Here is a 15207-nt window from a genome sequence, read left to right as displayed (position 1 = left end):
GTTGGGTGTTGTTCAGCTTGAAAGAGAAAGTTCAGGAGTAACATGCTAGCTGTCTGCAGATATATAAAGGGCTATCATGTGGAAGGGGGATTGCATTGTTTCTGTGTGTGATGCAAAGGGGATGAACTGCTGTATTAATGTGTAAACCCGAGAGAGAGACAGGTTTCTCTTTAGCATAAGGAGACATTTCCAGGGAGCGGTGCAGAGATGGGAAGACATCTTTGCGGAGAGCGGTAGAAAGGTTCTGGTCACTAGGCAGAGGCTGGGAGACTGCTCATCGTCTTTTCTCATCCCACTCTTTCTCTTACTTGCTATACTCCAGCCATGCTTCTTTTTTCCAGTTCCCCAAAGGAGCCAAGCTCTTTTCCACAGTTGTCACCTCTGCCCGACACTTCAGCCTGCTAAATCTTTTTCTTCCTATAGGTCTCAGCCTAATTGTTATAACCTCATATAGGTCTTTCCTGACCCCCTTATTTAAAGAGGGTCTTACTATTAAAATTATACCATAACACCTTGTATTTTTCCTTTATAGCACTTACCAATTTTAGGCATGTGTGTGTGTATATACATGCACAACTTATCACATGTATATCGTATACATTTCACATGTATATACACACATGTTTATGTAAAACAACACAAATTAATTTGTGTCACCATTTGTTTGACGTATGTTTCACCACTAGAAGGTGAGCTTTTTGCAAAATGTACCATGTCTGTTTTGTTCGTTCTATTGTGTACAGTGCTTGGAACATAGTAGGTGCTCAATAGGTGTGTTAAATGAATGAATGAATGAATTAGATTCAGCCATCAAAGTGTGTTGATTCGTATGACTCTAAGAGTGGGACATGAACTGCTAGAGATGATTTTAGATGGGGCCTGGATCCAGCACTAAATAATATTGCATCATCGTGTGTGAAAGTAATTTCTTTGCAACTTAATTTCAATCCTGATTTTGTCAAAGAGAAAAGTTTGGCTTAGTCTTTAATAACTGCTCTAACACTTGCCAGTCTCCCTTGGCAATGCAGAGAGAGATCAGGCAACACTATCTAGCTGGAATTTAATAACATGCTTTGTTTTTATTGCATTCATTCGTGGTTGCTTTCATTTGTGGCAAGGGATATTGATTTTTCCTTTATGGACCTGATCCAAAGTTTTCTTTTAAAATAAAACTGTATAAGTAAAAATGTGCGTTTATTTAACGAAAAATAGTAAGGAAATAATGTACAGTTATGATATGGTGGTGATTCTTGAATGTCTGAAATTTTGGTTCTTGGAGGATCTGAAATTTTGGAATAGTCTAGAAGGTCACTGGTTCCCCAGAGTCCATCCCCAAACCAGTTCAGGTCCATGACAGAGTGAATGAAGTCAGTTTCATAAAGCTAAATTTAATCATTATCATTCTGATAGCATGTCCTCTTTTGGTATTAAAGTATCCTTTTCCAAAATAGATGGTGATTTTAAAAAGTCCTCAACTTGGCAAAATAAAGTGTTGGCAGCTCCGTCTTATTCCTTCCCTTTGAATTATGTGGGGATGGTGGTGGGTGGAGGAGGCAGTTTCACCTGCCTTGGAATCCGAAAGTCTGAGCCCCACTGAAATTAGAGGACCTTAGTGGTCCTTTCCAGCGTGGAGAGTGGATTTAATAGGTGCAGGTAAAATCTTGTGTGCCCTGTGTCAATAGCCATTGTGTGTGTGTGTGTGTGTGTGTGCGCGCGTGCGTGCGTGCATGTGCGCACAGTGGTCCCCTGGTCCCCATCCTTTCTGTTAAAAGGATTTGTGTGTTTTCCATTTATTTCAAGTAGGGATTCCAAGTACCATATTTATAACGAAAGAGGATGTGTAAATAATTTATAGAAATGATCAGTAGTGCATGAGGGGTGTAATGGGAGAGAGAGACGGTGGAGGTGGGGGTGGGATGTTCCTGTAGCATCTTCAGTTGGAGGGAAGAAAGGGTTGGGAGGGGTCTGAGGCTGGTGGCTCTGAGGTGGCAGAACGGACATTCTGAAGGCAGCAGCTTTCCTTCCTGTTGCCTGAGGTGAGGTGCTTGGGGCCGGGTAAGGAAGAGAGCAGAGGTTGGCAGGGGAGAGACAGGACGGTCATCTGTGGAAGGATCCACAAGTCAAGGGCTGCTGAGCACCAGGAGGCCTCTGTCACCCAGGCAACGGCCCAGGAAAACGTTGTCCTGTGGCAGCGTTGCTGTAGCTGCTGCCTTTTCCTTCCATTTGTGTCTGCCGAATTTGCTTTGCTTATAGAACCCAAACCCTGAGGCTAAGACTCTTACATTCCTGTTAGAAATTCAGCAGAGATATTAAGACTGGAGAGATTATAGCTTACTGATTGAGTCAGTTTTGGCAAGTACCTGACTAAAAACATCCAAAGAGGAGCTTCCCTGGTGGCACAGTGGTTGGGAGTCCGCCTGCCGATGCAGGGGACACGGGTTCGTGCCCCGGTCCGGGAAGATCCCACATGCCACGGAGCGGCTGGGCCCGTGAGCCATGGCCGCTGAGCCTGCGCATCTGGAGCCTGTGCTCTGCAACGGGAGAGGCCACAACAGTGAGAGGCCCGCGTACCACAAAAAAAAAAAAAAAAAAAAAATCCAAAGAACCAGACCCTTAAAATGATTTAAACTGGATGTAACCCATGGTCAGTGTTTGCATTTGAAGCTGTTGCCCTTGACGACATTCTTACTGTGTGGTTGGTATCATCTCTCACCGTCCGAGCTGGTTATATCCATGGTATATATGTGTGTTTGTGCACATGTCCAAGTCAGTGGCTGTTTAAATCTGAGCCATGTAATCAAAGGTCCACACTTTCAACTCAGCAAATACTCAGTGGATATTTATGGAGCCCCTGTCAAGCATCACGGTGGGAGGGGTGCTCCGTGAATGGTGTGTGTCCATGTCTGCTCATTCATACAACTCACGTTTGCAACAATATCGTGTATGTTAGGGTGAAACAAGTACTGCTAGAAAGGGATCAACACGATATTCTAGGACCGCAGAGCAAGGAACATTTACTTCTCGGTGGAGAAATTAAACAAGGCTTTGTTGACATTTGATATGGGCCCTGAGAAGATGGTGTGGGGTGGCGGGTAGACGGTAAGGATATGTGATCCTGTGGTAAGAAAAGCATGAATGAAGATATAGGAGAACATTTGTTTGGGAAATGGTGCGCTGAGAAGTAAACCTCCAGATTGTCACACAGCACATGGGTAGTAGTATTGGTAAGGGCTATCTTTATACTTTCTGTTCAGACAGTGTCGCACAGTAGTGGCAATAGATGGTGCTGATGGAGACATGGGAATGCCATAGAGCAATGGGAAAAAGTCAGGAGGCAATGCAGATTGACAACTAGTAGGGGAATATAGACCTAACTTATGGCCATCAATTAATAGATGTTTTCGTCAAGAAGGTTCCAGTAGACATATATTTTACTCTAGGTATTGATATTTGGGAGGAATGCATTTAAGAACATATAGACTATTAGATGACCAAATGAATAATGTTACATCCAGCAGAGTATGATTTTCTTTATAGTTAAACCACAGTCAACAGAACTATATTTTTCTTTGGAAAGTCAGAATTCTTTTAATGTAATATGCTTAAAGAGAGCGTCCTACTTTAAAGTATGTTGTCCATGACAAGAGATGATCTTTTCCCCAAATAACCCAAATGTTACACTTCTGAGTTAAAAGCAACTTGAAACCAATGAGTAGAACTACAAATCTGCTGTTTACTCTTACTGAGTCTGCATTTAACTGAGTGGTCTTTCTAAGTGTTTGCCAGCAGGTGGTGACAGTGCTGTCTCTGCAGTTTGTTTCCTTTTATTTATTTATTATTTAGAAAACATATACTACCTGTTCATTACAGGAAAAGTTAGAAAGCTCATTAGAGAAGCATGGGTGGGAGTCACATGGTCCCACCATCCATAGGTAATCACTGCTGAAGTTCTGGCATATGACGCATTGGTTGCACACTGACCAAAGCCAGCTCAGTAGTTCACAATTAATAAGCTCACGCTTGGAAGATATCAGTTGCCTCCAATGATTACAGATCCCTGGAGGTGAGGACCATGGGTCTCCACTCCCACAGCCTCCCTAAGAGGTAGAAGGGTAAATCAAAAGCCGTTCTCTGAACCAAATCCTGCTACAGGGACAAACACGCATCACCAAACGGGCACACAGCCCATTCTGGGAATTGCTGGTGTGCCCCTGACTCCTGGCCTTCTAGGTAGGCACTCAGAGCAGCACCTTGAGTGAAAAAGCCTGTGGGATGAACAGTGTCAGCACTGCGGCTGTAGGATTCCGCCAGCCTCCCAGGCTGCTCAGGTCACAGAACCCACCGTCACATGCGCTGCAGGGATGTAGGCAGCTGGACTTGCCTAATTCTCATACCCTGGTCATGGCCTAGTTGCCTGTATTGCATTTCAGGCGGATCCATGTGTTTTCAACACCTGTCTTTTTATCAATAAAAACCGTTTCCAATATCCATTATAGTTATTATCAAACCCTCTGATATTGATCAAAGATAAAGGTAGTTGAAGCCTTTTAATAGCCACCTCTGGAGTGTCAACTTTAGAGTCTTTCAAATGCTAACTAACTGCTTACTCCTAGGATATCAATTAAAACTCACACATATATATCACACTGTTTATGCCAGAGTATTTTGAAGAGAATTACAGATAGTTTTTCAGTTTATATGATGGGGTATGGGTGTGTGTATATAAATTGCTTAATACTTTTCGATTTATTTATTTATTTATTTATTTATTTTTTGCGGTACGCGGGTCTCTCACTGTTGTGGCCTCTCCCGTTGCGGAGCACAGGCTCCAGACCTGCAGGCTCAGCGGCCATGGCTCACGGGCCCAGCCGCTCTGCGGCATGTGGAATCCTACCGGACCAGGGCACGACCCACCCCACCCCACCAGCTCTAATATGCCTAATATGGCTTGTTGTGTATCTTTTCAGACTTTCCCTATTCATATACAAACAAAATATATATAAAATTATTTCTACAAAAATAAGATCACACTGTTCTATAACCTGCCTTTTAAAACTTAATATGCTATTTGTAAGTTTTATTTCATTTTTTTCATGATTATATTCTGGTGTACATCATACTTTATTTAAACAGTCCCCTCTTGGTGGACATTTAAGTCATTTCCAGTGTCATCTTATACAGTGATGCAGTAAACGTCTGTTTACACAGACCTTTGTGTATGTTTCCTGGAATTCTCAGTAGAAGAGGAACTTCTGGGTCAAGGGGTCTGCACATTTTAAATACCGTAAATATTTAGAGATTGCTCTCTAAAGAGGCTATACTTACGCTAATTTACACTCTCATCACCATCATTAAGTCTTTGTCTCACCTTCAGTGTCACTATCTTAGGGAAGCCTGACTTGTCACCTTTACCTCAGGCAGCGTGGGTGCCCCTCCTTTCTTCTCAAGGGTCCCACCAAAGTTCTGGTTCCTTCCCAAATTTTGGCACTCACGCCAGTATCTGAATGTTTGTTAGGTAATCAGTCTCACCACTACATCACTGAGCTCTTTATTTTTCCTATAAGGTTGTTTTTTTTTTCTGATTTCACAAGTAACCCATGTTCACTATATAAAATACCAACATTATGGAAATACCTTACATTAAGGAAATACAAAAGATTGATCTTTGTTTATTTTAGAAAGTCTGTTCACATTTGCCTCTCTCATTAGCAGTGACAGCATGACCATACTAACTGATGCATGCGTCTGTCTCACCTGCAGGCCTGAGTTCCTAAAGGGGAAGGGACCATATCTTTTCATCTTTGTGCCCCAGCACTTAATATGGTGCATAGTGCATCTCAGTGAATGTTTGTCACCTGACAGGATGGGTAGAGTAAGATAAGCCTCAGAAAACATGCCAAGTTACAGAAGTGCCTCTAGTCGATTCCAGTGTGACCTGTGTATTGTTTGGCTTGGCCTCCTTTGAAAGGGTTGGCTTTGAATGGACTCTCTCACAGTACCAGGCCCTTAACAGAAACTCTGATTCTGATGAAATTCACACTCTTCTAGAAGATTTGGTTTCATAGCCTTCAGGACCTATTTAGTTCCTCGAACAAAGCAAATGCAGGAGCCTGGGAAGCAGTTATTAGCGGAGGGAGATTGGTTTACTAATGTGATTTGTTGCGCTGTGTGTTTATTATCCACTGGCTCTGTGCTCATGAAGTCAATATCCCCTGCATTCTGCTGAGCCAGGCAATCTGGTGAAATCAGAGGTGAAGCCAGGCCCTGTTCAAGTTCCAGAATCTAATTGCAACCCCAGTAATAGCTACTATACATTGGATGTTTTACATGTCATTTAATCCTCATAAAAACCCTATGAGGAACGTACTGTTTTCCTCCAGGTTCTAGATGATATTTGGCCTCAGGGAGGTAAACTTTCCAAGGTCACACAGCTATTAAGTGGCAGTGTGTGGCTTTGAATCCAGGTCTTTTTGTTAATAAACCGTCTTTACTCCCTTTTTTGATCCTCTTTCCTGTCCCCAGGCGCCCAAAACGGTCCTTCCGCTATGGAACGGGAAAAGTAGATCATCTGATAGAAAAGCTCAGAGTTCCTTTGTTCATTGAAAACACTCTTCACATCCTCAAGAAAACACCTCATCTTTTACTTTGTTTTATTCTCCTCTTTTAAAATCATAGACCCTTAGAGATGAAAGGGATTAAGTCCCCAGTTCACTTGCTTTTGGGGGAGGAGCAGGCAATGGCCAACTTGTTATCCATTCTTACCATCGAGGTAGAAAGGCTTCCAGATTTCGCTACATGCATGGAAAGCCTGGTGTTGCTCTGGATTTATATGGGTGCAGAGCTAGAGTCTAACAGAATTAAACGTCATAGGTAAACTCCGAACTAGGACCAGAAACATAAGGATAGGCTCGTCCATGGACCCTTTGAGGACCCACAAATTGCCCCAAAGCCATGTTCCTACCAAGAGTCTAAACAAGATCTTGCAGGTTTCTTTTTCATTATATTCATCCCATCCCAAATGGTCAAACATTTCTTTCATTTCTGCTGATGTGTAGAAAAGGAGATATATGTCCATAATCACTTATCTGAAATCTGTAAGGAAATGCTTTGCTCATTACATCTTATGTTGCATCAGACCCCCAGTGGGACTGGGGTCGTGCTCTGCAATCAGACATGTTAATATATCTGTGGTTATTAAGGAAAGACTATAAATATGTGTCACTTCGGGTCAGATTTTTGTTACCAGATGAGTTGCACACATTTAGGAAAAAGCTTTCATAATTCAGAACTTTCTGGGTTTCAGAATTACAGGTAAGGAATTTGGGGCCTATAATTTCCTCCCTCTTTGCACTGGTAGAAGTTGAACTTGTGGACCACTAACATTATGTTTGATAGAGGACCCTCATGCCCTTTGTTAAAAGCAAAATAAACTTTGTTTCCGAGGAGGGGTCTGCCTCCTTGACATTTAGGGGGCTGCACTCTCGTGTGTGTGTGTGCACGCGTGCACGCGCGTGTTTCCTTTGTAGCTTAGTTCCACACCTGACAGTTCCCGGGGTGGGGAACTCCCTCAGGCTGCTCTCCCTAACCCTAACCCCAACCAGTTCCTCAGCCACATTCCCTTTGCTCTCTCTCCTGAGTGGATCTGAACAGCCAGTTTCCACCGTTGTCTTTGTGAGGACTGTCACACTTCATACTACCCAGCAGGCTGCTTTTCTCTAAGCCACATACTCCCTAAGCCTTTGTTCCTTGGTTCTGGGAGCCTTCACCATGGCAACCATTTTGGCTCATCTCAGTCCATTCCCAGGTGGCCTCTGAGGCTTTGCCCACACGGTGCCATGCTGAAAAATGCAGTCTGGCCCACGAGTTTGCTTTCACATTTTAATTGCTTATTTTGACTTGCGGCACAGTCCCAAGGATTTTTCTGCAGAGGGATGGGTTTCGCCATGCCTGGTGACCGGGCTGCTGTCTCTCACCCTCCTCGGTGTGAGACGCATGCACTTCTTACACCCACGGTGATGCCTCACCGTTTCCAAAGCCTTGCTGAGATGAGGACAGGCCGAAGCCAGATGGTTCGACAAACTCTTGTTTCTATTCCCACTTTGGTTCCTTGCAGCCTCTTATGTTCTGATAGCAGTTGCTTTTCCAGTTTGTGGACTCCATCAAGCAGTGAGCGTCTTCAGAAACTATTTGCACCCTGAAGGGTCTGGCCGTTGCTGCCGGTGGCTGGAGTTTGACAGCTGGTACCATCACCTTCCCTCAGCACCCGATTTATCAGAGTGCAATATTCATGCCATGTGGCTTTTGGGCCAAGAGTATTCAATCATCCAGTGACTTAAATTGCCAAGGAAACAATGTCTGCTGGGACTTCAGGATTTACCACCTGTTCCCAGGCTCTAGAATTCTTGCTGACACAGTTTATTCTCATAACCACCCAGATCTGTGAAGTGTGTCAATCTTTGAACTTTTCTGCAAAATTCACTTTTCTGCATGCAGGGCCTTGAACAGGGGCCCAAAGAACATGGGCTTTAGGGGATCCGTGAACTTCTGGAAGCTTTATGCACTATTTTATATGGATGTGGGTGTGGGCATTTTTTGAGGAGAGACTTGCAGTGAGTCCTTAGCATCCTATTCCAAAGCAGTGTGTCCCCAGGAAAATAATTTAGTCTTCTGAGCCTCTGGAAAATGAGAATAATAAGAGAGCTTACCCCATTCATTCGCATGAGGATACAATGAGAAAATGCATGTAAACTGCCTGGTACAGTGTCCATGAACATTCAGTAAATGTTAGCTATCACTCTTCATCTGCGATCCTCAAAAAGTTAAAATTATGCAACGGCTTTCTATGCCATAGAATTAGGTTTCAGATATATCATCGGTAATATTTATCAACATTGTTACAGCCCTTTATGCTGCACCAAGAATCTTTGCTATACTGCCTCATGTGATCTTCACAGCATCCTTGTTGGTAGGTGGGAGAGACTGCATAACTATCTTCTCCCACAGATGAGAAAACTGAGGCTCAAGGGGGACAAGTTTACCCAGCTAACAAGGCTCAGAAAAATGGCTTCTGCTCGCGTTCTAGTGACCTGACAGATCGTAAGACAGTTAAAACATACAGAGTGTGATGGGTGCCTTGACCCTTGAAGTCCAGGATGTTACGGCAGTCAGGAGGGTCAAGGAAGGCTTCCTGGAATAAATGACTCTTAATCTGAGCCCTGACATGGAGGTAGGAATAGGCCAGGTGGAGAGTGGGCTGTGGCAGTGTTACCCACAGAGGCATTAGCACGTGCCAGTTCCTAGAGCAGGGGGACCTCAGTGGTCAGGCGCCTCTTGGCAAGAGGGGATGGAGATAAGGCAAAAAGAGCAGTTTTCAGGACTCCTCCCCTAAAAAAAAAAGATGAATAACTGAAGAAAGAGGAAACGAGTAGAGCAGAGAATTACGTTTGGGTTTATATGCATACCTACAGCCATTTAAAAGAATTCTGGGCATGTGTTTGATATGTTAAGTGAGGACGAGCACGTATAAAATTGCCCGTATGCCGTGATTTCAGCTGTGTAGAAATGAATCTACCGAGGACCGAAACTTAGAAATTCAGTGGAAGAAGGAAAGTAACTCTTGTATTGAGGTAATACTTTTTTTTTTTACATGTAAGTCCAAACTTTATTTAAAACTACATTTTAAATTTAACATCACCAAACATCACAATGGGGGAAAAAAATAAATTACAGAAAGAAAAAACCCCACAGTGGAGGTGATACATTTTTGAAACTTATTTTAATGTGTTGTTTTTGAGGTTTTGTTTTAGTTGCTTGGTGCTCCCATTACCTGGCCTGGGTGGTCCAGGCTCCAGCGTTCATTTCACCGGGCTTCCAGCCTCTTTAGTTCCTACTCATTCACTCATTAGTTCATTTCATGCTTGCAGGCAGTGGGCTTGAGCAAGTCTCAGTTATGTCTGTGTGTCCGTCCCTGACTGGGTCAGCATTCAGAGAGCCCAGAGCCCCTTGCCTCTGTGTCTAGACGAGATCACGTGTTCTCTCACTTGCTTTCAGGACACCTGTAATTAACACTCCCCTTTCGTTCATGTGAGGAAAAAGACAAGGCAGTGCCAGTTAGTGAGCAAGGCTCCTTCCACAATCCGGATGGAATGAAGCAGGGAAATTAAGTAACCGGAGAGGTGACAACTGGAGTAACTGGGTATCAGGCAGAAATGTCCACTTGACCTGGCTTATTACTGTTTGGAGCGTGATGCTTTTGGAAAATTGCCCCGTTCCTTCTAAGTTTTCCACAGGGATCAAAGGCTTTGTTTGCTCTGAATGTGTTTTTAAGCAGTTAATTGGAAGCTTTCCCTTTTGTGCAGGTCAATGAGAAAAAAGCACTGTGCTCCTGTGAGAGTGGGCATCCACAAGCAACCTTTACCCCAGTGCTCTTTATACGTTATGTGCATTTCTGAGGTTCTGTCCCTTCCGAAGGCAGCCTCAGCACACAGGGACAGTTAAAAACTGTGTTTAAGATACGATACATAGTATCTGCTTTAAAATGCTCCAACACACACACCATGTGTGGGAGGGTATGCAATAAGATGGGCAAGGAGTATATGGGGTTCTTTACACTATTGCCTTCACCTTGTTTATCTTTGAAAGTTTTCACAAGAAAAAAAAACTTGAATAACATTTAAAAGACTGGTAACAAAATACTTACTGGAAATAAATATGAGAAGCCCTGCGTGACAGTATACCCTCTGATACCTCTGGGGACAGCCAACTCCAGATGCCTCCTTGGGCCCTAGAGTGAATGGGAGCTGATGGGGCAGGGGAAGTAGAGGTACCCAGAGGTGGCAGCTGTCCGTGGACATGGGGCTCATTAGAATATGTAACACAAAAAAGGGTAATTACATGAATTTTAGAAAACCAGAAAGAAATACTCCAAAATTCTACTCCTGAATAGTTCATTTTCTTATTTTATATTTTCAAAGTTTTCTACAATACAGAGTTAAAAGAACTCTCTTTAACTCTCTGTCATCACCTTAAGAACCCTGAAGCTCTGATGATGGGATTACATGTAACTCAAGTAAGTGATGAGGAACTTGCCCCAAGTCCCACATCCAGTTAGAGGTAGAACTTGGCCAGGTGCCAGGTGTGGCATCTATGAAGATTTATACTATGCTTTAAAAAAAAAAAAACATTGCTTTAGCTCTGGACCCTTTTCAAAATGAGCATGGTCTTTTAAAAACTCCTAACCAGGACTTCCCTGGTGGCACAGTGGTTAAGAATCCGCCTGCCAATGCAGGGGACACGGGTTCGAGCCCTAGTCCGGGAAGATCCCACATGCCGTGGAGCAACTAAGCCTGTGCGCCACAGCTACTGAGCCTGCGCTCTAGAGCCCGCGAGCCACTACTACTGAGCCCACGTGCCACAACTACTGAAGCCCGCACGCCTAGAGCTCGTGCTCCACAACAAGAGAAGCCACCACAATGAGAGGCCCCCGCACCGCAACAAAGACCCAACACAGCCAAAAATAAATTAATTAATTTAATTAATTAATAAAATGAAATAAAACCTCCTAACCAACCACATCCCAGCTTCCTCATCTTCCTTCTATATTGTGCTTGGCATTCCCTGACAGACAGTTGTCTTCCCACATTCAAATTGTTGATACCTAAGGTGGTACATATTCCTTGCAGGGACATCAGTGAGTCACTTGTCAATTGATATATTTTTTAATTGGTCAATAATTACATTTATTTATTTACTTTTATCGACGTATAGTTGATATGCAATGCTGTGCCAATCTCTGCTGTACAGCAAAGTGACTCAGTTTTACACACATATAGACATTCTTTTTCTGTATTCTTTTCCATTACGGTTTATCACAGTACACTGAGTATAATTCCCTGTGCTATTAGGACCTTGTTGTTCACCCGTTCTAAATGTAGTAGTTTGCATCTACCAACCCCAAACTCCCAGTCTATCCCTCTCCCTCCCGCCCCCCCTTGGCAACCACAAGTCTGTTCTCTGTGTCTGTGAGTCTATTTCTGTTTTGCAGATAGGTTCATTTGTGCCATATTTCCGATTCCACGTCTAAGTGATATCTTATGGTCGTTGTCTCTGTCTGACTTACTTCACTTCGTATGATAATCTCTAGTTGCATCCATGTTGCTGCAAAATGGCGTCCATTGGTATTGAACATATATTTATTGTCAGACACTGTGTTAGGCACCAAGAATATAATGGTGAACAAGACACAGTCCTTGACTTGAAAAGTGTACACAGGCTGGGGAGGCAAACGAATAAACAAGCACTTACAACACAGGGGGATCCCTGCTTTGATAAGGGCAGGCTTGGGAACATGGCTGTATGGGGAGAGGCGTGTGAGCACTGACCTGGCCTTGGGGATGGGGGTGTATTCCAAGGGAGGTTTCCCTCAGGAAGTCATGCCAAGCCAGCATCTGAAAAGGCTGTTAGCTAGGAAGAGGGGTGCAGAAAGATGGGGGGAAGCTGCCCAGGCAGAGGAAAGTAATTACAGCCTTTCCCAAAGCACGTGTCTGAGGGCTGCAGGGTACTAATATTGGATTTATTCACACCGCCTGTGTTTGCAAAGAAAACTTATTTTTCTAGAGAGAACTCAGTCTTCACTTGAGCTCCTTCTTCTCACCCACACTGGGTAACAGAGGACAACCACGTCTTATTGCAGTTGGATGACTTGGTCTCATCCAGCAGCTGAAATGGGCTCTTTAGGTAACTTGGTTTTGTCTGGAGGCCTCCGTCTTTCAGAGCCCTGTCCTCACTCCAGCTCCTCCTTAAGGGGGCACCTGAGACTAGCAGGGAAGAGTGGGTTCACAGCTGCACAGTGGCCTGGATAAGGGGCCGCATACTGAGCCTTTGGAGTCCCTGTCTGTGCCCGGGCCGGCCTGCTCCCTGGAGGGTAGTGGCAGAAATGCCTCTGGTGCTGCCTGGCTTCTCAGGATGGTGTGTTGGCAACAACCATGGGGGGCCCTGGGCTGGCCATTCGCCACTAGCTTCCAGGTCCCTCCCTGCACGCTGGCAGTCCACCAGCCCTCAAATGCAAAAGGGGGAAAAAAGCACAGTGGTAGATTTTAACATTACTCCTGTATGTTATCTTGGTTAAGTTTCTGGCCACAGAAGTTTGGCACCTCAGTTAACATATGTTAGCTCCTCGTCCTCTTCCTGCTGGTCCAGTTTCTCCCCTCTTCCCTCAAAGAGAGGACAGAAGGGAAGAAGATCCTTATGGGCTCAAAGTGGCATTTGGGAGATGAGACCCTTGGTACTCAAACAGTATGGGATTTTAGACTTTTAAAATAAGAATAAAGTGCGCAAAAAAAGCCAAAAACGGGCTTCCCTGGTGGCGCAGTGGTTGAGAGTCCGCCTGCCGATGCAGGGGACGCGGGTTCGTGCCCCGGTCCGGGAAGATCCCATACGCCACGGAGTGTCTGGGCCCGTGAGCCATGGCCGCTGAGCCTGCGCGTCCGGAGCCTGTGCTCCGCAACGGGAGAGGCCACAACAGTGAGAGGCCCACGTACCGCAAAAAAAAAAAAAAAAAAAAAAAAAAAAAAAAAGAATAAAGTGGAAGAAACCTGCCCACATTCTCTAAACTTATTGAAGCCCTTTGAATTGTCAGTAAAGAACAACAATAATAAAGTTGTTATTACAACTAATGTTTGTAAAGTCCCTTACAGTAATTTTTCCACAGAAGGTTGCCTGACTCATTGTGAGCGCTCAGTGAATTGTTGCTGCTATTACAGTTCTTATTTTATTTAATCTCTGCATTGTCCCTCCTTCGTAGATAAAGTTATGATCCCTTTTCACAGATGAGGAAACTGAGGCTCAGATAAAGCAACTTGCCCTAGAGCACCGTGTAGTAAGTGGGTGGCAGGTTGTCAATCTAGGTCTTCCTGCTCCAGCTCCCAGGCTCCTTCTTCAGTCTCCTTGGTTCCTCCACACCTGTCCCCCAGCCACTCCAGTTTACTTACAGAGTCTTAAGGTGAGACAGGATTTCCACCTTTAAACCAGCCCCAAGGGAAATCCTTAAATTCTAAGACATAATCTTCCTTAGGTCTTAAGCACAGCTGAGCCACATGGGGTCAAACTAATTAGCTTTTGATTCTGTCCTGCAGGTAAATTTAGAGGCAAATGAAAAGTACGAGTATGTTTTAACAACTGTCTCCAGCTTTTAAGGTTAGATCCTATGTATGCGCGTTCACACACACACACACACACACACACACACACACACACAGCACCTGATAAATTATTTTAGTAGGTATTGATGAGAACAGAATGCATGAGACTCACTTTCTTTAGGCTCACTAAGAGCTCTTTACATTGATTTAGAAAGTAATGAATGCACAGCTTGAACCATTTCCAATTCCAGCAAACTAACCAACCTGAAGAAACCTTACATTTGGCAGCTTGCAAATAGGTCATTAGGGTTGACCATTACTGCGCAGAAAACAAAAGTGAGCAAACCTTCTGACCTGAGAATGGAAAGCAAGACCTCTCTCCAGATGTCCAGTAGTAAGAGAGCCGGCCCAGGAGCCGAGGACTCAGGCAGGAGGAGGATTAATCATTTAACACTTTCTGCCCTGACTCTACTGTGCTGCCTACTCAGGTGGACTGCAAACAAGTGTGCAGATGAATAATTCACGCTGGCAATGGCCTTGACCTCTCTGAGCTGTCTCCCTCCTGAGCAGGGAGCAGGGAGCATCCGACCATAGAAAGACACACCCTGGCCTAAGGTTAAATCCTTGTTGTCTCCACCCTACTGCATTGGCTATTTCCTGTTCTGATTGCTAATCCTTAGTGAAGTGCTCAAACCACCCACCTCCGGGCACAGAAAAGGAAGGCCCGCTGGTATGGGGTGTGGGTTGGGATAATGGCCTTCAACAGTCCAGTTTTGGAAGCAGCCTCCCTGGAGTGTGTGAGAGGGTTAGCCGAGCCTGGCACTTCGTGGGGCATGGGGCCCTGTGATCCCTTGAAGCCGAGGCTTGGGCGAATCATTTAACTTTCCTGAGCCCTAGCTTCCCCAGCCTCCAAAACCGGAGCCACGGTCCTTGCCCTGCCCACCTCAGGAGGAGGAAGCGATAACAGTTGGTAAATGTTTACAGTTTAAAGCACATTTAAACGTAAGTTGTTTCTAAAAGGTTTATTACTGTAGGATTCCACTTCCGGAGGTGCCTAGAATAATAAACT

The sequence above is a fragment of the Orcinus orca genome, chromosome 11 (genome assembly GCF_937001465.1).
Source record: "Orcinus orca chromosome 11, mOrcOrc1.1, whole genome shotgun sequence".
Classification (NCBI taxonomy): Eukaryota; Metazoa; Chordata; class Mammalia; order Artiodactyla; family Delphinidae; genus Orcinus; species Orcinus orca.
This window is presented reverse-complemented; position numbering follows the sequence as displayed.